Consider the following 24,727-nt stretch of genomic DNA (forward strand, 5'->3'; position numbering starts at 1 on the left):
GATGATATAGGCCTATAACTGAAAAAGAATCCAATTTATGACTTTTCATTAACTGCCTAACTCATTTTAAAACAAAGGGCAAGGAACTATCCTCTCCCTAAATGACTTATTCATAGTAGTCGCAATAAGTAAAGTAATATAACCCCAAGAACATTTCATTACCACAGTAAAACAAATATTCAGTGCACTGGAGGAATTATTTATAGACTGAATTGTCTCAATAACTTGCCTTATCAAAACCTCCTCAGATATTTCCCTCTTTACAGAATCATCTCCAATTGATTCTACAATAGATAGCACAGTAGACTCAAATGATATAAAAATATTAAAAACTTTTTGTTCAAATTTTTTGCAAATTGTTGACAGGTAAGTAGGTTTTAGGTTTATACTGAGTGAAAGAAGATATTTTAGAAATAACAAACAATTCCCTAGATCCCAAGCACATAGATTGAATTTTATGATCAAAAAATCCTTCTTAGCTAAATGTGTCCAAAGCAGTTAAATAAAGTGATTTAGCCTCAGGCTTTGAATCTTTTTGCCAGGCCCACTCAAGCTTCTGTAATCCAAGTTTCTAAGTTTATTAAAAGTTTGATATACCGCTTAATCAGGCTTCAAGGTGGTGTACAATAATAAAAAGGAGTTACATAAAACATAAATAGTATTAATAAAATCAAACATTACATTAAGAATAAGTAAACTAACTAAACAAGCATCACAAGTGTAATTAGATAACAAACACATTAATTAGGAGAAACTGGAACAGAAGGAAAAAAGGGAGAAACTACAATCGTGAAAGTAAAGAACAGAAAAGGAAAAAACAGGGGTGGGGTGGAATAATGATTGTTTAACAGTCCTCAGCTGGTGCATAAACCAAGGAACAGCATTAGAACATTTAATAATAATTTCCTTGAAAGGAGTTATTTGATCTAATGAGGATAACAAGATAGAGTTCCAAAAATTAACAACCTCAGTAATCATTCGTAGAAAAATCAAGGTTAGACAATTGTGGCAACCAAGAAATGTTAAGAATATGTACCTGCTGTATTTTAAGACCTAACTTCTGCCTAACAGATGATTCAACAATCAAATAACACCTCAATATTATATGATAGACCACAGTAAAAACTGATTGCTGTACTCATTTTCTTAGGAAAAAAAAGATGGTATAAGACTCTGGTGAGACCTTATTTAGAATATTGTGTACAATTCTGGAGGCCACACCTTCAAAAATATATAAAAAGGATGGAGTCGGTCCAGAGGAAAGCTACTAAAATGGTGCGTGCTCTTCGACTTAAGGCATATGGGGACAGACTTAAAGAAGATCTCAATCTGTATACTTCGGAGGAAAGGCGGGAGAAGGGAGATATGATAGAGGCCTTTAAATACCCATGTGGCATAAATACGCATGAGTCGAGTCTCTTTCATTTGAAAGGAAGCTCTGGAATGAGATGGCATAGGATGAAGTTAAGAGGTGAAAGGCTCAGGAGTAATCTAAGGAAATACTTTTTTACAGAAAGGGTGGTAGATGCGTGGAACAGTCTCCCGTTAGAGGTGGTGGAGACAGAGACTGTGTCTGATTTCAAGAAAGCCTGGGATAGACATGTGGGATCTCTTAGACCAGGGGTGTCAAAGTCCCTCCTCGAGGGCCGGAATCCAGTCGGGTTTTCAGGATTTCCCCAATGAATATGCCTGAGATCTATTTGCATGCACTGCTTTCAATACATATTCATTGGGGAAATCCTGAAAACCCGACTGGATTGTGGCCCTTGAGGACCGACTTTGACACCTGTGTCTTAGACAGAGGAAGAGATAATGGTTACTGCAGATGGGCAGACTGGATGGGCCATTTGGCCTTTATCTGCCATCATGTTTCTATATTTCTAGCAAAATTCAAGCCAAAAATATGACCATCAGTTCTAATATAGCCTTACCACCATTGTTAGCTGGTTTCATAACAAACTTGTGACTTTTGAACAGGCCATACTGAAAGAAATTGAGTTTATTATAATATGATCAAAGATGAGCATATAGAGAGGTATAATCAAAACTTTACAAAGTCCAGAAACCTGCCTAAGCTGGCACTTGGACATCCTAATAGTAGGAATGTCCAAGTGCCAATAATCAAAACAAACTTATATCTAAACCCACCTTCCTCTTGTGTCCTGTAATGTCTTAATTTTTAACAGTTGTGTGATTTTTGTTGTTTTTTTCTTTTCTTACCCTGATTTTTATCACTATTTATAAATCGCATTGGATTATGATATTGCGATGAAATCAAATTTTTAAATAAACTTGAAACTTGTTGTGCATCCAGAGCTCAAAGGGGCATGTTGGGAGATGTATTATATGTGGGAATTGAGCAGGCTTCCATCTGGACATCCTAAAGCAATAATCAAAGCTTTTCCAACACATCCTAGGCAGAACGTGCACACCAGAACTTAGACCAAAGTAAAACAGGTCTATGTGCCCCAAAGGTGACCAAACTGACAAGATGACCACTGGAGGGTTTAAGGCATGACCCCCCCTCCTTTACTCTCCCAGGCACGACCCCCTCCCAGCACCCAGAGATGGGGGGGGGGGGGAAAAACAGCACATTGAGGGCTTGCCATCAGCTGATCACGGCAGAGGAATCCCCATCAGCTGAGTCAGTTTTGTGGATCCTGCTGGCTCAGGTGATGGGGATTCCCCCTTCCAGGATCAGCTGAGCTGCTGAGCCTTACACCCCTCCTCCTCCTAACATACCTGGATCCCCTATTTCTCCCCACTGTTTTGAGCCAATCAGGGCAGGGTCCAGGGATGTGGCGGGAGGGGGGAACAATGTTGGGGGATGTGGGGGTGTCAGGGAGGGTCCAGCAATGTTGTGGGATGTGGGGGGGGGATGTCAGGGAAGGTCCGGGTTTGTTGGGGGGGGTCCAGCAATGTAGGGGGATGTGGAGGGTCCGGGGATGTCAGGCGGAGGTGTATAGGGCTCTGTATCCTGGTAGGGGGAATCCCCATAAGATGAGCTGGCAGGAATTCACAAAACTGACTTAGCTGATGGGGATTCCTCTGCCGTAATCAGCTGATGGCAAGCCCTCAATGTGCTGTCTTTTTTCCCCATCTCAAGGTGGTGGTAGGAGGTTGTGACCACTGGAAGAGTAAGGTGGGGTCATTCCTTAAACCTTCCAGCGGTCATCTTGTCAGTTTGGTCAACTTTGGGGCACTTAAACTTGTTTTACTTTGGTCTAAATCCCGGCATGTACGTTCTGCCTAGGATGTCCTGGAAAAGCTTTGATTACTGCTTCAGGATATACAGGTGGAAGCCCGCCCAATTCATGCGTATAACACACCTCCCAACATGCCCCTTTGAGCTCTGGTTGCACAGCAGCTTAGAAGTGCTGCTGAACATCCAGAAAGTTTGTTTTGATTATTGGCACTTGGATGTCCCTGCTGTTAGAACATCCAAGTGCTGACTTAGGCAGGTTTTTGGACGTTTTGAAGTTTTGATTATGCCCCTCTTCGATGTTGTTTCAAAAATGCCCCTCACAGTACTCAAGCAAAGAATTCTATTAGATCCAATTGTGAGATTATCATAAAACCAACTGTAAAGTTGTAATAACAAAGGAACAAAGTGGGGCTTGTAGGAAATCAGGAAATCGGTGTTCAAAGTCAATTTTAATATATGTAAACAGCAAAGTCCAATCTTATACAGATGAAGACATAAGAACATAAGCAGTGCCTCCGCCGGGTCAGACCATAGGTCCATCACGCCCAGCAGTCCGCTCCCGTGGCGGCCCAAACAGGTCATGACCTGTCTAAATCACCAGAAGGGGCCCCCATGCCACCTTGGTTTCCTGATGAGTCCTATCTTCCCATCGAAGTCCTAGCCCTCCGGTCTTGCACATGCACGACCTGGTTGGGTTTCTATACTTTCTCAGTATCCCAGTATCCCACTATACTTTCTCAGTATCCCACGATCCCTTTATCCCCCAGGAATCTGTCCAGTCTCTGTTTGAATCCCTGTACCGTACTCTGCCCAATCACTTCCTCCGGTAGCGCATTCCAAGTGTCCACGACCCTTTGGGTGAAGAAAAACTTCCTTGCATTTGTTTTGAACCTATCTCCCTTCAGTTTCTCCGAATGCCCCCTCGTACCTGTTGTCCCCTTCAGCCTGAAGAATCTGTCCCTATCCACCCTCTCTATGCCCCTCATGATCTTGAAGGTCTCTATCATATCACCCCTGAGCCTCCTTTTTTCCAGAGAGAAGAGCCCCAGCCTGTCCAACCTCTCGGCGTATGGGCAGTGTTCCAGCCCTCTTACCAGTTTCGTTGCTCTCCTTTGGACTCTCTCAAGTTCCGCCATGTCTTTCTTGAGGTACGGCGACCAATATTGAACGCAGTATTCCAGATGAGGACGCACCATCGATCGATACAATGGCATGATGACTTCCCGCGTCCTGGTTGTTATGCCCCTCTTTATGATGCCCAGCATCCTGTTGGCTTTTTTCGAGGCCGCTGCGCACTGTGCAGATGGCTTCAGTGATGCATCCACCAGCACACCCAAGTCTCTCTCAAGACTGCTTTCTCCCAACAATGCCCCCCCCCCCATTTTGTAGTTGAACAACGGGTTCTTTTTCCCTATATGCATGACCTTGCATTTTTTCACGTTAAAGCGCATTTGCCATTTGTTTGCCCAGTCTTCCAGCTTGTCTAGGTCCCTTTGCATGTCCTCACACTCCTCCCTGGAGCTAACTCTGCCGCACAGTTTGGTATCGTCTGCAAATTTTATAACCTCGCATTTTGCTTCCTTTTCCAGGTCATTGATAAATATGTTGAAGAGTAACGGCCCCAGCACTGATCCCTGTGGCACACCGCTCGTGACTCCCCGCCAGTCAGAAAATTGGCCCTTTACTCCGACCCTCTGCAGTCTACCCAGACTCTTCATCTGTATAAGTTTGAACTTTGCTATTTACATATATTAAAATTGACTTTGAACACTGAATTCCTGATTTCCTACAAGCCCCACTTTGTTGTGCTCTGCAGGGGACTTTGTTTGCTCCTTTTTGTTGAACTTGGATCGAATTATAACAGACAGGCATAAATATATAGATGAAGTTTTAAGACTGCTCAACAATGAAGAGTTGTACATAAAAACTAAAAAAAAAAGGTTCCAAAAGGTCCCTTTTACAAAGCTGCAGTAGTGAGTACCAGCATGACAAATGCTACTCATCCCATAAGAATTTAAAACCAGCTACATTAACTGCTCTTACCACATCCTCTGGCAACGCGTTTCAGAGCTTAACTTTTCAGTGAGAAACCATACATCCCAAACAGACGCAAAAAATATCACTGTCCACTATAACTGTTCAATTTAACATTAACCCCCTCTTTTACTAAGGTGCGCTAACTGATTAGTGCACGCTAAACGCTAACGCGTCCATAGACTAAATGCACGCGTTAGTGCTTAGCATGCGCTAATCAGTTAGCATACCTTAGTAAAAGAGGGCCTAAATTTTAGAAATACCCTCGTTTCCAAGCTACTAAACAAACTGGATTAGTACAGATTGATTCTACATAGATATTCAGGGTTTACTCAAATTGGAGCGGTAGTCTCTGATACTTGAAACATGAGAGACTACCGTTCCAGTTTGAGTAAACCCTGAAGCAGCGGATAAAAGGATTATCCCGCAAAACGCTGACTGTGTTGGTAGATTTTGAGGTAGCTCAAGCAGTGAAAGTTGACTGCGCACAAATTGAAAGTGGTCTACTTCCGATTGCAACAATTCAGATAAGTACTGTTGCTTTTTCGACTTTTCTCGCCTGCAAAGTGCCATAAACCAGTAGGGGATAAATGATCTTTTTTTGAATCTTGATAAATGACTGAAGAATTTTAAGATAAGCCTGCCTATAGATCTGTTCCTGATTTTTTGGGGATCTTTCCGACTATAATTGAGTAATGCTAATCTATCTATATATATAAAATCGGAGATATGTGTGTGTGTGTGTGTGTATGTGCCGCGATCACGCAAAAACGGCTTGACCGATTTGAACGAAACTTGGTATGCAGATCCCTCACTACCTGGGATGATATGTTCTGGGGGTCTCGCGGCCCACCTGCACACGTAGGCGGAGCTACAAACAGAAAATCAAATTTCACCCATTCATGTCAATGGAAAAAATGTAAAAAGCTGCCAACGCAAAAACGGCTTGCCCGATTTGAACGAAACTTGGTATGCAGATCCCTCACTACCTGGGGTGATATGTTCTGGGGGTCTCGCGGCCCACCTGCACACGTGGGCGGAGCTACAAACATAAAATCAGATTTCACCCATTCATGTCAATGCAAAAAATGTAAAAAGCTGTGGGACCGATTTGAACGCAAATTGGTATGCAGATCCCTCACTACCTGGGGTGATATGTTCTGGGGGTCTCGCGGCCCACCTGCACACGTGGGCGGAGCTACAAACAGAAAATCATATTTCACCCATTCAAGTCAATGCAAAAAATGTAAAAAGCTGTGGGACCGATTTGAACGCAAATTGGTATGCAGATCCCTCACTACCTGGGGTGATATGTTCTGGGGGTCTCGCGGGCCACCTGCACACGTGGGCGGAGCTACAAACAGAAAATCAGATTTCACCCATTCACGTCAATGGAAAAAATGTAAAAAGCTGTGGGACCGATTTGAACGAAACTTGGTATGCAGATCCCTCACTACCTGGGGTGATATGTTCTGGGGGTCTCGCGACCCACCTGCACACGTGGGTGGAGCTACAAACAGAAAATCAGATTTCACCCATTCAAGTCAATGGAAAAAATGTAAAAAGCTGTGGGACCGATTTGAACGAAACTTGGTATGCAGATCCCTCACTACCTGGGGTGATATGTTCTGGGGGTCTCGCGGCCCACCTGCACACGTGGGTGGAGCTAAAAACAGAAAATCTGATTTCACCCATTCAAGTCAATGGAAAAAATGTAAAAAGCTGTGGGACCGATTTGAACGAAACTTGGTATGCAGATCCATCACTACCTGGGGTGATATGTTCTGAGGGTCTCACGGCCCACCTGCACACATGGGCGGAGCTACAAACAGAAAATCAGATTTCACCCATTCAAGTCAATGGGAACAATGTAAAAAGCTGTGGGACCGATTTGAACGAAACTTGATATGCAGATCCCTCACTACCTGGGGTGATATGTTCTGGGGGTCTCGCGACCCACCTGCACATGTGGGCAGAGCTACAAACATAAAATCATATTTCACCCATTCATGTCAATGGAAAAAATGTAAAAAGCTGTGGGATCTCCAGTTATTTTACTTAGCAACCTTGACCCACCAAAACTTTGCAATGGCACACGGCTTTGTGTAAAGAGGTTACTGTCCAATGTAATTGAAGCGACTATCTTAACCGGAAAGGGACAAGGTGAAACTGTATTTATCCCGCGGATACCACTTATTCCAACAGATCTTCCTTTTCAGTTTAAGAGATTGCAAATTCCAGTGAGACTTGCATTCTCTATCACAATCAACAAATCACAAGGACAGACTATTACATACTGTGGAGTGGATTTAAGATCCCCCTGTTTTTCCCATGGACAACTCTATGTTGCTTGATCAAGGGTGGTTTCACCCAAGAATGTATATGTTCTTGCTCCTGGAAGTGAAACTAAAAATGTTGTTTATAATCAAGTTTTGTGTTATTAATATTTCACATTATTATTTGAATATTGTACTTTTTATAAAGCTGTAAAAAAATAATTTATTTCACTACTATAAAGTATCTTTTTTTGAATCCATTTACAGTGTTATTGCTATAATTAAATACCCGTGCAACGCCGGGGCATCAGCTAGTAAGAAATAAAACAGAAGAAAAAAGAGAAAAAAAATAGAAAAGGAAAATATTTAAAAACTAGTTTATGCAGACAGAATACACAGATAAATGGGATGGTGGTTTTGGCCAATGATTGAAAATATGGGCGATTGAAAAGCTAGATATTAACACCAGATAATATATACGCTCTTATTTCTGAGGCCTTTTTCCATCTTTAGAGTGAAGACAGTGTTTGAACCAGGGATTTATGGTACTTTACTCAATGGATTAAAATACTTATCAAGTTACATTATGATTAACAGCCACACCAATGAAAAGGCGATGAATGGACATGCTAATGAATAGACATCCTGCTGGCCAGGTATTTCCAAACATCTGTCAGTCTAAAATAGCTATAACATGCTGCGTAACTTCATCATACGTGTGTGTAAGCTAGCTGAGGCAGTGATACACGTGTTTCCATATTTGACATGGTTTCTATCTCTTTTTTATGGAAAGGGTGGTAGATGCATGGAACAGTCTCCCAGTAGAGTTGGAAACAGAGACTGTGTCTGAATTCAAGAGGGCCTAGGATAAGCACGTGGGACCTCTCAAAGAGAGAAAGAGATAATGGTTACTGCGGATGGGCAGACTAGATGGGCCATTTGGCCTTTATCTGCCGTCATGTTTCTATGTTTCAGTTGCCATGTATATGACTTATTTTAGAAAGGGACTGTCTCTTTTGTATGTTTAATGTACAGCGCAAAGGCAAACACGAAAAATCAAAAAAATTGCTGAAGACTTTAATGCAAACTTAACAAAATCAGCATAAAATATGGGGAGAGGAGGACATATTACAGACTTACCTTAGAGAAATCACGGACTTTTTAATTCAGATAAATTGGACATGTCTGATTTTTTACATATTTACTTTATAATAATAATAATTTATTTATATGCCGCCATACCGGGGAGGTTCTAAGCGGCTCACAGCACATAAAACAATACATACATTTCCATAAAAAGTATTCTGTTAAATACAACAAGGAAACAATACAAACGTTTCAATAATGCGTCAGAGTAAGAAGCAGACCAAGTAGATAAAAATGCTGAGATAAAATAAGCATAATTAAAAGAGAAGCGTTAAGATACCAGCTTATTAAATAATTGAGTCTTTAGCAGTTTCCTAAAATCTAAATAAGAAGAAGCTTCTAACATCATTTTACCAAGCCATGTATTCAATTTGGCAGCCTGAAAAGAAAAGGTTCTTTCAAGGAACTTCTTATAGTGACAGGATTTTACAGAATGATATGTAAATAGCTGCACTCTCCATGTATTTTTATTAGAATGACTTTATATATTTATAGTGATATATTGTGCTGGAATATTTTGATTGGATTCACATTTTTGAATATTGGGGACTTATTTATGAAAGAGGGAGATGAATGAATGATCACTTTCATAATTTATTTTTTCACAGTTTTTGATTCATTTGACCACTTTTTTTGGAATTGCACTTCACATAATTGAGACGTGATGATATATCGGGCAAACTCACTCAGGCTTAAATAGTCTTCATGAGAGTTGCCAGCCTGGGGGGATTGAGAATTTGCAAGCGCATTCCAGTTCCCTGATACTGAAGTCTCTCACACTCAGGTGGTTCATATACTTTCCTTCATTTCCTCTTTCTTAAATATATGGGAAGAGGTGTCCTCCTCTCCCCATATTTTTGCTAATGTACAACACTGCATGCATCTGATAGCGCTATATAAATAATAAATAGTAGTAGTAGTAACTTACACATCATTCTTTCGGGTGCTTATTCCTGGAGGCTGATATGTGGTGATTTTCCGTCATATCTACATGGGTAGACCCCATTTTACAAAATTATGTTCCTGATGCCCATGTTTTAGCCTTTGATGTTTATTTTTACACATACAGGTCGTTTCTAAAATGTGCCTCTGTATGTCTCTGTCATACCTCCCCTTCTCTTCCTTTCTTCCAGGATTCATCTAAAAGAACAGAGAAAAAAAATAATTTTGTTCATTTAGTATGCAATTTTGATTATGTTGTGATATCACTTGAAGGGGGAAATGGGGAGGGAGCAAAATAATTTCACATTATTTGTCTCCCTGAAAGTATATAGATAGTTTATGCCCCAGGATTTCTGATGTATTGAATGTTTTATTGGGGATCTTTTACTAAGGTACGCCAACCAATTTAGCGCACGCTAAATGCTAACGCGACCATTATATTCTATGGACGCATTAGCATTTAGTGTGCATTAAATCAGCAAGCGCCTTAGTAAAAGACCCCTATTGTTTTGTTTTGTTTTTAAACATGGTCTAACACTTAAGAATAATACTTCATATCACATGTCCTTTTGAATTTTTGTATTAGATGTTTATGTTTATTAAAACTCTTAATACAATTAGATTATCTAAAACTCAGCCTAATAAACTCAAGAGCACATCGCAGTAAACATCATATTCTCAACAATCTGATTACCATTAATTCGTTGGACATTCTTTGTATTGTGGAAACCTCCAGGCTACTCATTCTTTCAACCATTGAGTAGGCAGAAATTTTGGCGGCTTGGCCATAATTTACAAATCCTCTCTCTCTCTATCTTTTGATTCCTCAACATCCAATTCCTATTCCCCCATCGAAACCATCCAGTGTAAAATTAATACTAATCCTTCCATTGATCTTTTACTTTTATATAACCCTCCACCTCTTACTACAAATTCTATAGCTCTAATGCAAAGCATTGTTTTTGACTTTTCCACATTCTCTCAGTTTCTCATCATCCTCGGTGATTTTAATTTGTATTTTGAGGATTCCAGCAATATCAACACTCGCGATTTCATAACTCTTATGGGTGATAGTAACCTAATCCCTCTAACTTTAGGTTCTACACATATAAAGGGTCACACCCTTGACATGATTTTTGTTCCCCCATCTCAGTACTCTAATTTTTCAATACCTACTTCATGCCAAGTTCCATGGTCTGATCATTATTTTATTTCTACATTTTGTCATCTCAACCCAGTTTCTAGCACTCCCCTACCTAAGAAAATTTTATTTAGAAATTTTGATAATCTCACTGACACTACCATATCCTCTGCATTCAAACTTAACACAGATATTTCTATGGTTAAATCGCTTAATGATCAAATCCAAATTTTGGACGATGCCTGTCGTTCGTTTCTCAATGAAATAGCCCCAATCCAGGTTCGTACAATCTCAGCCAAAAAACAAAAGAATCCTTGGTTCAACTGAGAATTAACCTTTCTCAAACGTCAACTGCGCTCCTCATAACGTAAATGGCGTTCTAATCCAACTAAGTCCAACCTACATAAATATGAAGAACATTCACATTTTTATAAAGCCACTTTAAATGCTACAAAAAATATTACTCCAAATGCATAAATAAAGCTAAGAACTCAGCTGCCCTATCTGCAATCTTAAAAAACACTCACATAATACAAGCATACTCAACATATCTCATCTGATAACTTTCCTATAGCGCAAAATCTCGCAGATTTTGTCCAAGAAAAAAAATTATAAAATCCAAAATGTTCTTTTATAGCAAAATACTGCTGTATGTCAAGAAGAAGAATTAGGAAACTCCTCGTGTCACTCCACTTGTGCGCACTTTTCTCTACCTTCTCTTAAAGATGTTCAACACACAATCCAATCTCTCAACGCTAAAGGAAGTAAATCCGAGAGCATTCCTCCATTTATTCTTTAAAAATTATTTTCTATATTTGGCCCATATATTCATAAATTCATATGTAGTAGTTTGCAAACATCAACTTTACCTAATATTTGGAAACATTCTACTATCTTCCCAATCTTAAAAAATCAGAAAGAGAGCAATTCAGAATGCTCCAATTATAGACACTTTGCAAATTTACCATTTTTAGCTAAATTAACAGAAAAAATTGTATTTAATCAACTTTCGGATTTCATCAATAAACCAAACAGGATTTCATCAGCACCACCAAATCTTCATCCAAACCAAACAGGATTTCGTCAGCACCACTCTACTGAGCATTCTTTGTTAGGCTTAACAACCTCTATACAATATTTTCTAGGCCAACATAAATCTGTTATCCTGATCTCACTAGACCTTGCAGCCGCCTTTGATACTATTGATCATCATCTTCTCCTTAAAAGACTATCCTCAGTTGGCATCACCGAGCAAGTCTTGGATTGGTTTCATTCCTATTTCACTGATCGTTCTTCCACAGTTATTTTTAATAACACCTCTTCAGACACCTATCATCAATTAATATTTTAATTCATTCACTTATCATTTCAAAAACAGATTACTGTAACTCCTTATATCAGGGAATCTGTTAGAAAGATATTAGGCGCTTACATTTAGTACAAAACACATCCATCAAAGTGATTACAAACTCTGGAAAATTTGAACACGTTACCCCTCTTTTTTAAAAAGCCCGTTGGCTTCCAGTCTAATAAAGGATAACTTATAAGATTGTCCTTTTAATATTCAAAACCCTCAAAACTAAAGAACCAGTATTCCATGATAAAAATCTTATACCTTATGAATCTAATAGTTCCTTAAGATCCTCTGGACAGCATCTACTTTGGGTTCCTTCTTTAAAAATAATAAATACCCGTAGAACAACAATATTCTCAGTTACCACATCCACACTCTGGAACGCATTACTCACTTATCTTCGAGCAGAGCAGAACTTAGATAAATTTAAAGGAGCTTTAAAAAGCTTCTTATTCATTGATGCTTTTGGCTAATTATGCTACTATTCTTTTCTTATTGAACTCCTTAGTCCTTTTGGTTTTTCCCATATATGTTTTCTTTTCTGTATTTATTGCAGTTCTCCCCCCTATCCTTTTGTTCATATTACATTTATTTTGTGTCTTATTCATCTGAGTATATTTTCGTCTGTTTAATATTGTTGTTTTAATGCTGTTTTTATCTCTGTTCTTATCCCTATTTTATTGCTGTATTACGCGTATTTTGATAAGCGTTTTATCAAATTTACAATAAACTTGGGGGTCCTTTTATCAAGCCACGCTAGCGGGGTTAGTGCGACAGACATTTCATCACGCGCTAAACCTCGCAGCCGGCTAAAAAACTAACGCCTGCTCAATGCAGGTGTTAGCGGCTAGCGCGGCAGGCGGTATTACGTGCATTAAACCCATACCGCAGCTTGATAAAAGGACCCCTTAGGCTACAAATAATATAAAAGCGGTTTACAATATAATCATAAAATACTGAAAAGAACTCCATTAAAAAAAAAACAGAAAAGTAAAAGGAGAAAAGCATCTAATCTATAACTAAATAATCCTTTTATGTGAATCCCTTATGTGGGCTTAATTCAGGAAAAATGGCCCAGCGTAGGATGCACTAAAGCATTCTGTGTTAGTTTTGACATTTGCATGTGCTAAGTGTGTGGTATTTATTTTAAAATTTTATGGGGGAGGGGCTTGCAAGGGGCAGATAATGGGCACAGAAGCATTATTCAGCTACCCCTACCTTTACTAACACGTAGGGTAGGTTTTGGCGCCCACAGTGGCAGTAACGGCTCCGACGCTCATAGGAATTCTATGAGCGTCAGAGCAGTTGCCGCCGCTGCCGGCGCTAAACCCACGCTACACTTTGGTAAAGGAGGGGGCTAGTGCACTGTATTTCCACCATACTAACTGCTTAGCACATCCATAATTTCAGAGCCTAAATAGGAGATAGTAAGTGTTCCCATGTGAATTATTTTTAAATGACCTCATGCTAATTCTAACATTAGTGCACAGCCAGAAATTCAGCTAATAGAAAAATGACTAATTTTTTTTTTTATTGAGTATCACATTTTCATGATAACAACAATCATATTGAAAGCAACAGTATCTACAATAGTAGTAAATAAGCAATAAAAGAAAATAAGGAAACAAAATTGTACTTTAACTGTTTGTTAGCCCACAGTGATGCTTGGAGAAGTAATCCTAATAAATCGGAGCAACAATTACAACAAGATTTCCATGTAAATGTTTAGTTAATTTTAAAGGAGCAAGGTACACTTTCTTTGATTCTTCACATTTATCTAGGTTTATTGTGGATAACGGTGTGGTGACAGCAAGTACCCCTATCAATAGACAAGAACAAAGCTCGTAGTAAGAATATTAGGCTCACTTCAGGCTGTCCATCTGATTGCCTTAAAAATGACTAATTTTATGGGTCATGCTAGAAATATGCTTAGCACTCAAGAAAGTCTTGTGCTGTGGGATGCTAAGCCTGTTTTCTTTTTTTTTTTTTTTTTTTATAATATCATGTTTATTAAGACAAGAAACACGAGGGCAACCACTGTCCTCAACAATACAAACGAAAACAGTACAGGGGTCGTGAGTATATAGCAATGAACATGAACATGGAAGTCCATTCCACATAACAACAGATCAAGTTGAATAACATGCAAAACAAGCGTAATCAGATAACTGAGAACTGTATATAGTAAGCAGGCTCATCACCCCCGTAGGTAATGGATAACTAGCACTAAAAGAGAACAGCATGCCGTCTCGCATTCCTCGCCAACAATTTTCAGATTAAAGAGAACTGCAACAATAGGGATCCCCAAACGATCCATCACATCCGCACAACATGCATACCCCAGTCAAGACATTCAAACCTCCATACATACCGCATACAATCCAACAGACACACACCCACACTGTTCTATTCAAATGGGCAAGAGTCACTCAAGTAAGAATGTGGCGGCTCACACAGAAGCCCACTTATGTGTGCAAATACTCCGATATGCAATCCGCAGCATTAGAATGGAGTGGAAGATACATGATACAGGAAATAGCTTGCAGAAGAAGCGTAGCTATACACAGACGCTGCAGGGGCCCAGTCTACACAATGGCTAAGCAACCTAGGCTAGGGATTTCTTCCAGAATGAGCAATAAAGTTTCCATTGAGACTGGGGACGGGTCGCATAGGTGTCCAGCTCAAATCTCGCCTGAAGTTTCATTCGCTCCATCCACATACCATAGGTCGGTGCCTCCTCAGTAGCCCAGTACTTTAAAACAAGCTGCTTGCCCACAAGGAGCGCATGTAGGAGGTATTTCTGAGCAGGAAAGTCCAGACCCTGCTGGGCGAAATCCGTAACATCTCCCAGTAACAGTGCGGGAGGATTCCAGGGCATTGTGCAGTTCAGGACACCCGCCAGATAAAGCTGCACCAAAGTCCAGAAGTGCATCGTGGAACAAGTGAAAAATGAGTGGACATAGTCACCCCTGTGGGATTTACATTTAGAGCATGTGTCATCACGCCATAATCTCATATGATAGCCTCTAGCTCTAGTAATATAGGACCAATGTAGTATTTTATATTGTGTTTCTTGTAGGCCTGCGGTCTTCACATGTAAGTAAAGTGTTTGAAATAGGAGCCCGAGGTCGTCCTCGGAAACTTGCATGCCAAGCTCTGTGGACCATTCCCCCCCCCAAGACACTGAGGCATCCCTCTCCTGAGTGATCTCTCCCCGCCTTATACCATGTGGAAATCTTGTTCGAAGCAGTGGGGGTGGTGAGAAAGATCAAGTCCAAAGGGCCACATCTCCAGCTATCCCCATGAGCACGTACTAAAGAATGGAAATAGTGACGAATTTGCAAATAAGTGTACATATGTGCGGGAGGCAAATGCCATGCCGACCGCATTTGTGCAAAGGAAGGGAATTCCCCCCCCAGAGCCAGAACATCACCCACAGTCATGGTACGGGCGGTGCGATCTTTCAGTCCCGCCAAGCCCCCCACTCCGGAAGCAAAGCTAGGGTTCCAGAGGAGAGAGAGAAACAGAGATACAGTAGGCGATCTGTGTTGTAGACCCCGCCACCAGCGCCACGCTCTTCTGAAAGGAAGGAGAAAAGGTTTAATAGCGGAGCGGGGCTGCGCACCCCCCCCCCTCTCGCCCCGTGGATAAAGGAGGAAAAGGACCAGGGCAAGCAGCAGTCCTCAAGTAAAGATTTGGGCGAATAGCGCCAGGAAGATACCAGTTGTTCATGAATCCATCTGAGCGCGGCGACATTATAGATACGTAGGGAGGGCAGGCATAAGCCCCCTCGCTCCCGACTCTGGGATAGTTTGATCGAGTTAATACGTGGCCTCCTCCCCCTCCACACAAAGGAACAAATGATGGATTGATAGGCTCGTTCGTCCGTACGGGAGATCCAGACAGGTATAGTTTGCAGTGGGTAGAGCAATTTTGGAAACAACACCATTTTTACCAGGGTCACCCGCCCCAAAAGCGATAGAGGCAGCGAGTGCCATTTAAGACATAGAGTTTTGATCTGTCCGATAGTAGCTGAAATATTAGCCTCATACAGTTTATGCGGGTCTTTAAAAATCATGATACCGAGATACTTCAACTTTCCTGGGGCAATGCTCACGCCGAGGCCCCTACACCAGGACTCCGTTTGCGAACCCCCCAGCAAGAGGGCCTCCGTTTTTTCAAAATTGATTTTCAGTCCAGAGAAAGCGCCATACTCACGAATGAGGGACATCAGGGCCGGCATCGTCCGATCTGCGTGATTAACATATAAGAGCATGTCATCGGCGAACATGCCAATGCGAAATTCGTTGGAGCCCACCCAGAGACCCTCTAATCCCACGTCCTGACGTATTCTAGCCGCCAAAGGTTCAAGCGAAAGTAGAAAGAGGAGGGGTGAAAGCGGGCATCCTTGACGTGTGCCCCGTCCCAAAGGGAAGGAATGAGAGAGGCTACCGTTCACCAAGAGTTGGGACATGGGGCGATGATACAGAGCCAACAGCCAAGCGATAAAATCCCCCTGGATCCCGAATCGAGCAAGCGTCCGAAATAGATAGGGCCACGAGACCATGTCAAACGCTTTTTCCACATCCAGGTTGGTGATGAGCGCCCTGTCAGAAGCTGCTCAAGGGTGTTGTAGCACTGCTAGGACTCGTAGGAGATTCATGGATGCGTGTCTGCCCGGTACAAAGCCGACTTGATCTTCATGGATGAGTGTGGGTAAGAATTTATTGAGACGCGTCGCCAAGATGCTAGCCAAAAGTTTTACATCTTGGTTGAGGAGAGAAATGGGGCGGTAGGATCCTAAAGCGTCAAGGGGGCACCCGGGCTTAGGTAGGATAATAACATGCGCTCTATTATGCGTGTCCCCTGGAGGAGTGTCGCTGCGTAGTCCCATAAAGTATTGTTGTAAGGAAGCTAGTGCCGGCGGATCTAACAATTTATAAAATTCTGGGCCAAAGCCATCAGGACCCGGTGTCTTGGCTAGCTTGAGCTTTTTGATAGCCGCCTGCAGTTCTTCTCCCATAATAGGGCCATTTAAAGCAAGGCTTTGAGACTCCGTCAAAGTGGGGAGACAGAGGCCCTGAAAAAACTGCTCGCTGGCAGTTTCATCATAGGGTTGTTCGGCATACAGGTCGGTGTAGAATTGCACAAACTGCTGCGTGATGGTCGAATGAGTAACATGCGTGGTGCCACGATTATCTTTGATAGATGTAATGGTGTGCCGGGCGTTGTGCGGGCGTACCAAGTTAGCCAGGAGTCTCCCCGTTTTGTCCCCCCAGCGGTAGAGTTTGTATTTGTAACAATATATATTACGAGTGGCCCTTTGATCTAAAAGTAGGTTAATTTGTTTCTTAACATCGCACATGGCCTGTTTGGAGGTGTCGTCTAGATGTGAAATATGAAGAGAGCGAAAGCTGGCAAGATCCCGCGATAAGGCCAAAAGTTCCCCGTCCCGCTTCTTATTCAGTGACGCCGTGTAAGCCAATATATGGCCTCACATAACCCCTTTAGCCGCCTCCCAGTATACAACGGGGCCCACGTCTGTCATTGAATTAGTACTATGAAACTCCTCCCACCGCTTTTGAAAGAATTCCCGAAAGTCCGCATCCTTGTAAAGGAATGGGGACATCCTCCAAATACGACCCTCGGTCTGCGATCCGAATTGTAAGTCAAGGTCTAGTAAAGCATGGTCGGACACTAAAGGCGGGGAAAGACTCGCCGCCGATAGGTGCGGGAATAGAGAGGCTGAGATGAGAAAGTAGTCAATGCGAGAATGGGACTGGTGGGGGTGAGAGTAGAAAGAGAAATCAGATTCAGAGGGGTGCAGCGTGCGCCAAGAGTCCAGCAGACCCAGCTCCTTAATAAGAAAGTGTATCCCTCTAGCGAAGTGTCCCTTTGGCACCGAACTAGCCGGCTTACGATCCCATTGGGGGTGTGCAACAAAGTTAAAGTCGCCTCCCATTATAACCGGTTGGGGCATGAGAGATGCCAAATGGCCCACCACTGACGTAAAGAAAGCATGTGAGTAAGTGTTAGGTGCGTATATATTGCACAAGAGTAAAGGTTTGCCCCACAGCTCACCCACTAGGATAAGAAACCTCCCATTGGGGTCATTAATTTGGCTGTGCAGGTGGAAGGGTATATTCTTATGGATGAGAATTGCCACCCCGCATTTCCGGGTGGTGAATGATGCAGAGCCCCACCCAGCCCCTACGCAGTTTCCCATGTTCCACAGAGCTCAAATGGGTCTCCTGTAGGAATGCTATGTCAGTGTGTTCACGCTTAAGGTATGCTAGGATTTTAGTACGCTTATTGGGTGAGTGTATCCCATCTACATTTAAGGATTTAACATGCAATTGTACCATTTAGCCGACGAATATACAGAAAGCATACATGTAAGAACCAAAAGATGAGCGGTGGAGGCCGTCCCAGCCTATGCCTCCACCCATTCATAACACCATGGAGTAGCTTGCACAAACTAGAGCAGTGACTCAGCAATGAAAAACCCATACACACATCCATACTACCCTCAGGCATACCCCTCAGACGCACCCGAACCATACACCCATACATACCCCCAAGCAGTCCCGCCCAGCCTCTTCCTCCCAAACCTCCCTTCCCCCTCATCCCAGCATGGAAAGCCATGCTAATACCAGAAATATATAGAAACAAGAAAAAGGGAAACAAAGAAAAAGACACAGCTCCAGGCCAAGCCCCTTATAACAAGTACAAGATAACAGATAAGGCTTTGTGAGCATACTCAATTCCTCAATGAAGCCCCCAGATATCAAGGTAAGCAAAGCAGTAGGAGTCCATCTAAGACCCCTAAGTCCACACAAGTAGGTCCCCTGGGCATCCCATATGCTCAAGACCCCAACGCCATGGGATTGTGCTCATTAATCCTCAGAAGCAGGGGTTCAAACTTCAGCGAGAGAACATCCACACTGCAGGTCTGGAATAGAGGGGCGCCGTCATAACAGCACCCATAACCCAACACAGTAAACCCCTGCGTCAGGCTGGTGATGCAAATATTGCAAAGGTTGAAGCACTCCATGTGGGAATCAATCAGTCCCGGATGCACACTTTAGGGTGTTAATGGGTTCTGGAGGAACCGATCTGGATGGTCAGTACCACAGAGTAGTGGAAGTTAACATTGAGGTAATCATTGGCCGGTAACATAGCTGCAGCAGTGTATTCCAAAAAACCAAAGAGCACAAGAGTGTTGTGTTAGGCCATCCCTGGTTCCGCACGGGAAGGCACCGGCAAGGCCTGTATGAAACGCTCTAGATCTTGCGGTGTTTCAAAGTAGTGGATCTTATTATTGTAAGAGACCCGGGCTCTGGCGGGGTATAGCAAAGACACCCTAATATTCCTTTGGTAGAGAGTGTTGTAGTGGGGTGCCATGGCTCGTCGTTTTGATGATACTTGGGGTGAAAAGTCTTGAAATATCAGGATTTTATGCCCCTCGTAGATGAGGCCAGCCCCCCGCCGAAAACGAGCCAGGACACGTTCCTTCATGGCGAAATTAAGGAAGCGGGCGAGGACTGGCCGAGGCCGTTGATCATCCTCACGTCGGGGCCCTATTCGGTGGGCGCGTTCAATCAAAACCCGCTCCCCCATTTCGCCGAGGTCCAGCACTCCCGGCAGCCACCTTTCAAGGCAGGGTCGTAAGTCAACATCGCGGAGAGTGGAGGGCAGCCCAATGAACCGTAAGTTGTTTCTACGGTTCCGATTTTCATGGTCATCTAGTCTGTCCAGGCATGTGATTTTGGCAGACTCTAGGACCCTCAGGCGCTCCTCAAAGTTTGCTGCCCGATCTTCTTACTGGGCCACTCGGTCTTCCACCCGCTGCAGTCGGCCCGCATGCGTCTCCAAGGTCTCTCTGAAATCCTCCATAAAGGTTTGGATTTTAGCCAGCTTGTCTTCCATGACCAGAGTTAAGGACTTAGTTAACTCCTGTATAGCCGCTTCTTGTATAGTGAACATCGGGACCTCATGGCTCTCCGCCATCTTTGAATCCGCCGGCCTCACCTTCCCTCGAGTGTCTCTCTGTGCTCGTGCAGTCATGCTGGCACTGAACGCTCCCGTAGAGCACTCCCCGTGCGTCCCCCAACAGCGGTGGGGCGCCGGACCAGAAGGCGCTAAAATTCAAGACGATTGTGCCGTGTTATAAGCAGATTTGGGTCGGCTTGGTCCGGAGCTGTACGGAGGCACGTCCGTTCAGATACGCGGCATCACGTGCCCCCCGCTAAGCCTGTTTTCTAGCACAGCTTAGTAAAAATGCCCTAAATGTTTGGGTTTTCTTCCTCCCAGACAGATCTCTTGCACTTATCAAAGCATTTTTTTTTTCACTTAAGACAATGAAAACCAGAGTAGACGTGAGTCGCATGGGCATCTGACGTTGTTAGCTTCTGTCTTCAGAGTTTCTAACTTTTATCATTCTTCTTTAATGTTCACAGGGATCCTGACTCAGGATTTTTCAAATCTGCCTCCAGGAATGTGATGAAGGAAATGGAGCAAGATGTCTTTTTTATGGGGGTAATTCTCTGTAGGACCCCACTGGGAATATGTGCTGTAATACAATGGAACTAATTCCAGGCAGAAAATTGCAAACAGATTTGCTGACAGCTTTACTATCATCTGAAGAACAGCTAAAAATAAAATCAATCAGTGTTGTTGCTAGGGAATACAATGCCATGCACTGACATAGCGAGTGCCACCCCCCTGCCCTTTGCCCAATTAGCGTCCTATCTTGAAGTACTGTATATGAAAATAGAAAAAGATTTAGGATTTTTTTATTATTATTATTATAGCTCTGTAAATGTAAGCATTTTTATTAAAATTAAATACTGACTGGTGGATTCTTTAGAAATTTAATTTTATAACTGTCAACAAAGGGAACTTATTGTGGCAGGTTGATAGCTCACAAACACAAGTGGAGCAGAGTAGATGGCACAAAGATGACATATGGCAAAAGAAATAAAAATAAGTTTGCTCCTACCAGTCTTTCCTTAGCATCTCATGCACCAAGTCTCTCCCTCTTTACCACCTCATCCTCTCCATATTTAATCTCCTACCCATTCCCTTTCTGTTTTTCTCCCTTCCTCAGCCTATTGTAATTAAGTGAAAATAACAAATAAAATAAGCATTTATGGTTCAGAAGGGCTCCAGTGTTTGCTGCAGGAGAAGCCATTCCAATAGTCAGGATCCGAGACATGAATCACAACAAAAATGGAGCCAGGGACCATGGGAGAGGCTTGGGCATTAAGCCGCAAGAGATGTAGCACTGAGCTACAGAGGCAACTTTGCTGTGCGAGAGGAAGCAGACCTGAATCTGTAAGCCATGATCTGCTGGGGTCTGTTGAAGAGAGAGAAAGATGGTGCTTAGGTTGCAAGTAGGTAGTAGATTTAAAGGAGTCACACTCATTTTTCCCACTGTAGGAAGATAAGATAAAGAGGTATCACTGGAAGGCTTTGGTCAGTGGGGAATAGTGCTGCCCGATTCAGGAAAAAAAAAAAATTTAGATTTGATTCAATTCAGTCTACTGAATCAATTTTTCGATTTGATTCGATTTTCCTGCCCAATTGGGTGTTTTTTTCCAAACATCCTGGTGGGTTTATTTTATAGCCTCTTCACCCCCTTTACCCTCTCCTACCCACACTGATGCTGTGGTATAAACAAAATAAACAAACAAAAAAGACTTTTCCTCTCTGTTAAATCCTAGCTCACATTCGCGGTCTAATACCGGCTCTGGCAGGATACACATTTCAAATCTGACATATTGTAATCACAAAACAGAAAATAAAATTATTTTTTTCTACCTTTTGTTGTCTAGTCATTATTCAAATCATGTTGGTCCCAGGCTTTGGTTGTCTTCTGATCAGGGGCTCCTTCTTTCTTCTTTCTCCGTGCTAACCATCCATCTTCCATCTTTGTCCTCCCCTTCCGTTTCCCTTCCCTCCCCCGGAGGTCTGGCATCTTTTCTTTTTTTTTCATCTCTATCCCCGCAGTTGCAGTGATGGACCCCACCATCCCCAGATCCATCATCTCTCCTTTTCTCAACTACCCTTCATCCAGCATCTCTCCCTCCTTCCACACTACCCCAGGGTCCACCAGCTCTCCCTTTCGCTTCCCAAGTATCCTCCTATCCAGTATCTCTATCCCCAACCCCCTCCACACTATCCCTTGTGTCCAACTTCTCTCCCTTTCTGTTTGTTCCTTCCCTAAATCCCATTATCTACCATCTCTCTCCCTCTCCTCTGTGTTTAGACCCATTATTCCCCCATGTCTCTTTGAACCTCCCCTTCCCTCCCTCTGTGTACTTCAACACCATGTCAAGTTTCAAGTTTCAAGTTTTAATTTTATTTGATGTATCGCTTATTACAAACTAAGCGATTAACAAAGTATAACAATCATCGTTAAATTATATAATATTGAACACAAAAGGGGTAAAATAACAGTAAAATAATATTTCTTTAACTAATAAGAATTTGACACACAAAACAATATTGACAGACTATGACACATATGGAATAAACATAAGGAATTAAAGTTACAAAAATATTTTCCCTAGGAAGGGAGAAAGAGAGGTCTGAATGGGGAAACTGGAGAAAACTGACTGGACCAAGTGAAAAAAAAAAAAAAAATCAGATCTTTGGCTGACTGTTCTTATGAAAGGTAATGTGGTCATTCATTCTCAAATGGAAAATCTGAAAAATTCAATAAGATGGCAGACCTTGCAATGCTTTAAATTTCTAAAAGTGCCATATGTAGTGCCATGATTAACTTCAAAACATTATTCATTTTAAGTTCTCAAGATACCTAAGCAAGTATGTCAACTAGTCTCCAGGGTCTATTATTTATCTCCCTCCCCCCCCCCCAACCTTTTTTTTCTCATTAAATACCTAGGCTAAACCCCCAAGCTTATAGGATACTGATATTAAGATATCTTTGGATGAGTTAATTGTGATGCATATCATGGAAGGGGAGAGCTGAGGAGCGAGTCCTACTACTTTGACTGCAAACTTTGCTCTTGAGCTGGATAGAGGCTGGGAGTTAAGGCTAGTTTTCCCAATAGAGAAGTCAAATTTTTAATTTCTAAAGTTGGCTGGTAGATTTTCACAGGTTTAAATAAGCAGCAGAGGCTTCTACCTGCTTAAAACCCAACCAGTGGGTTGTCCGCAGATATTCAGCACCTCTTAATTCTACAATGCTGTTGAATATCCCCTCTGATCTGCATGGCATTGTGCAGTTAGTGCCAGGGTTTTTCTGTGGGCAGACTTGGGGAGGAATCAGCAGTTAAGTGGGTACCTGTAATATTCAATGCCAGTAACTACACAAAAGGCAGCCTAACTTTTCCCAGTTAGTTATGTGGTTGCCTACACTAATGCAGCTGAGAAGGGGATGGGGTGGACAAGATTCCCCAGGCCCTGCCTTCAAAGGAGGCCTCGTACAGTCAATAGCTTCTGGTGGCAGGCACAGGTAGAAGGCTAGATCGGACTCTCTTGCTCATGTGCCGGGTTATCATGTTTTTGTGTTAACTCCTCTCTGCCAGCCAAGGGTCTTTCTTCTTGTCCCTTCTGTGTCCTGCCTCTTGTGTGAAGTACTTCCTGTTTCCACAAAGATAGGAGAAGATGTGGCAGAGTTAATGGGATAACACATAAGCACACAGGAGCAGGAGACAGAGTGAGCAGTAGCACTCAAACTACTGCCTCAAGTAAGCTGGAAGGGGAGGCAGTACGAGGGGGTGGCACAAGGAGGGGTGTGTGATTTTTGCCCTGGGCCTGGCTTTGTTTTTCAGCCTTGGATCTTTTCTCTCATTGCAGATTAGAAATGGTAGAATGCTATATTATTATTTCTCCCCTCCCCCCGAATGAAACTGAAATTACAAATTGCTGAATTTCTGCCTTGTTTCTGTTTCCGAGTTTTCCTATTGGAATTGTAGATTTGAAAATTCAAAAATAAAAAAAGAGTATATGACATTTAGTGCTTTCTTTTTATCTATCACTGATTGATTGATTGATTTCGATTTATATCCCATCCTCCCAGAAAGCTCAAGACGGGTTACAAGGGAACATACATAGTTTCAGTAAACAAAGGGGGCTAGCTAAAGAACATAGGGCCATACATAGATTCAAAAGAGGAAACCTATTCAACATATAGAAACATAACCATGCTGGATTCCAGAAAGTGCAGTTTTTATATTAATTTACTCACCATTGAGGTCAGACTTATTATTGCTTGTAGCTCTAAGCTTTCTCCTAACTTCAAGAACAATGTTCCTGCAAAGATGAGCAGGAATCCTTCAAATGCTGACAACGTGGAGGGTGATGCTTCAATACTGTGTTTTCAATTGCTAAGGACAGACCACTCAGTATTGAATATGTGATAGTCCAATATTGATAAAGAAAATTTTCATATTCACTTTATGGTATATGATAAATCCTCTTGTTGCTGAGTTTGTTCCTACAATGAATAATTTGAATTTGTCTTTAATTCAAACTGCTAATACTCAAAGGGGCATCATGAGTTAGATGCTATTATAATTGCTAATATAGAAAATGACCAATCATTAATTGAAAGATGCTTAGTTCAGCCTTTGATGTAGTCAGACCATAAATCTGTTAGA

The 24,727-nt window shown here is 42.2% G+C and overlaps 1 long non-coding RNA gene across 4 annotated transcripts in view; it reads right to left on the bottom strand.

The window, feature by feature from the left end:
- LOC117353890 overlaps window positions 1-24,727 on the bottom strand; it is a 243,113-nt gene that overhangs the window by 104,272 nt on the left and 114,114 nt on the right. For 2 of the 4 annotated variants that reach the window (XR_004538062.1, XR_004538066.1), the window contains exons 1-2: window positions 24,316-24,492; window positions 9,590-9,801 (exon numbers count right to left, since the gene is read on the bottom strand). This is a non-coding gene — a long non-coding RNA (uncharacterized LOC117353890). Of the gene's footprint in view, window positions 1-9,589; window positions 9,802-24,315; window positions 24,493-24,727 lie in introns of those variants that run through there. The other 2 variants (XR_004538064.1, XR_004538065.1) reach the window with 1 other exon arrangement.

Source organism: Geotrypetes seraphini, chromosome 1 (genome assembly GCF_902459505.1).
Source record: "Geotrypetes seraphini chromosome 1, aGeoSer1.1, whole genome shotgun sequence".
In the NCBI taxonomy this organism is placed as follows: Eukaryota; Metazoa; Chordata; class Amphibia; order Gymnophiona; family Dermophiidae; genus Geotrypetes; species Geotrypetes seraphini.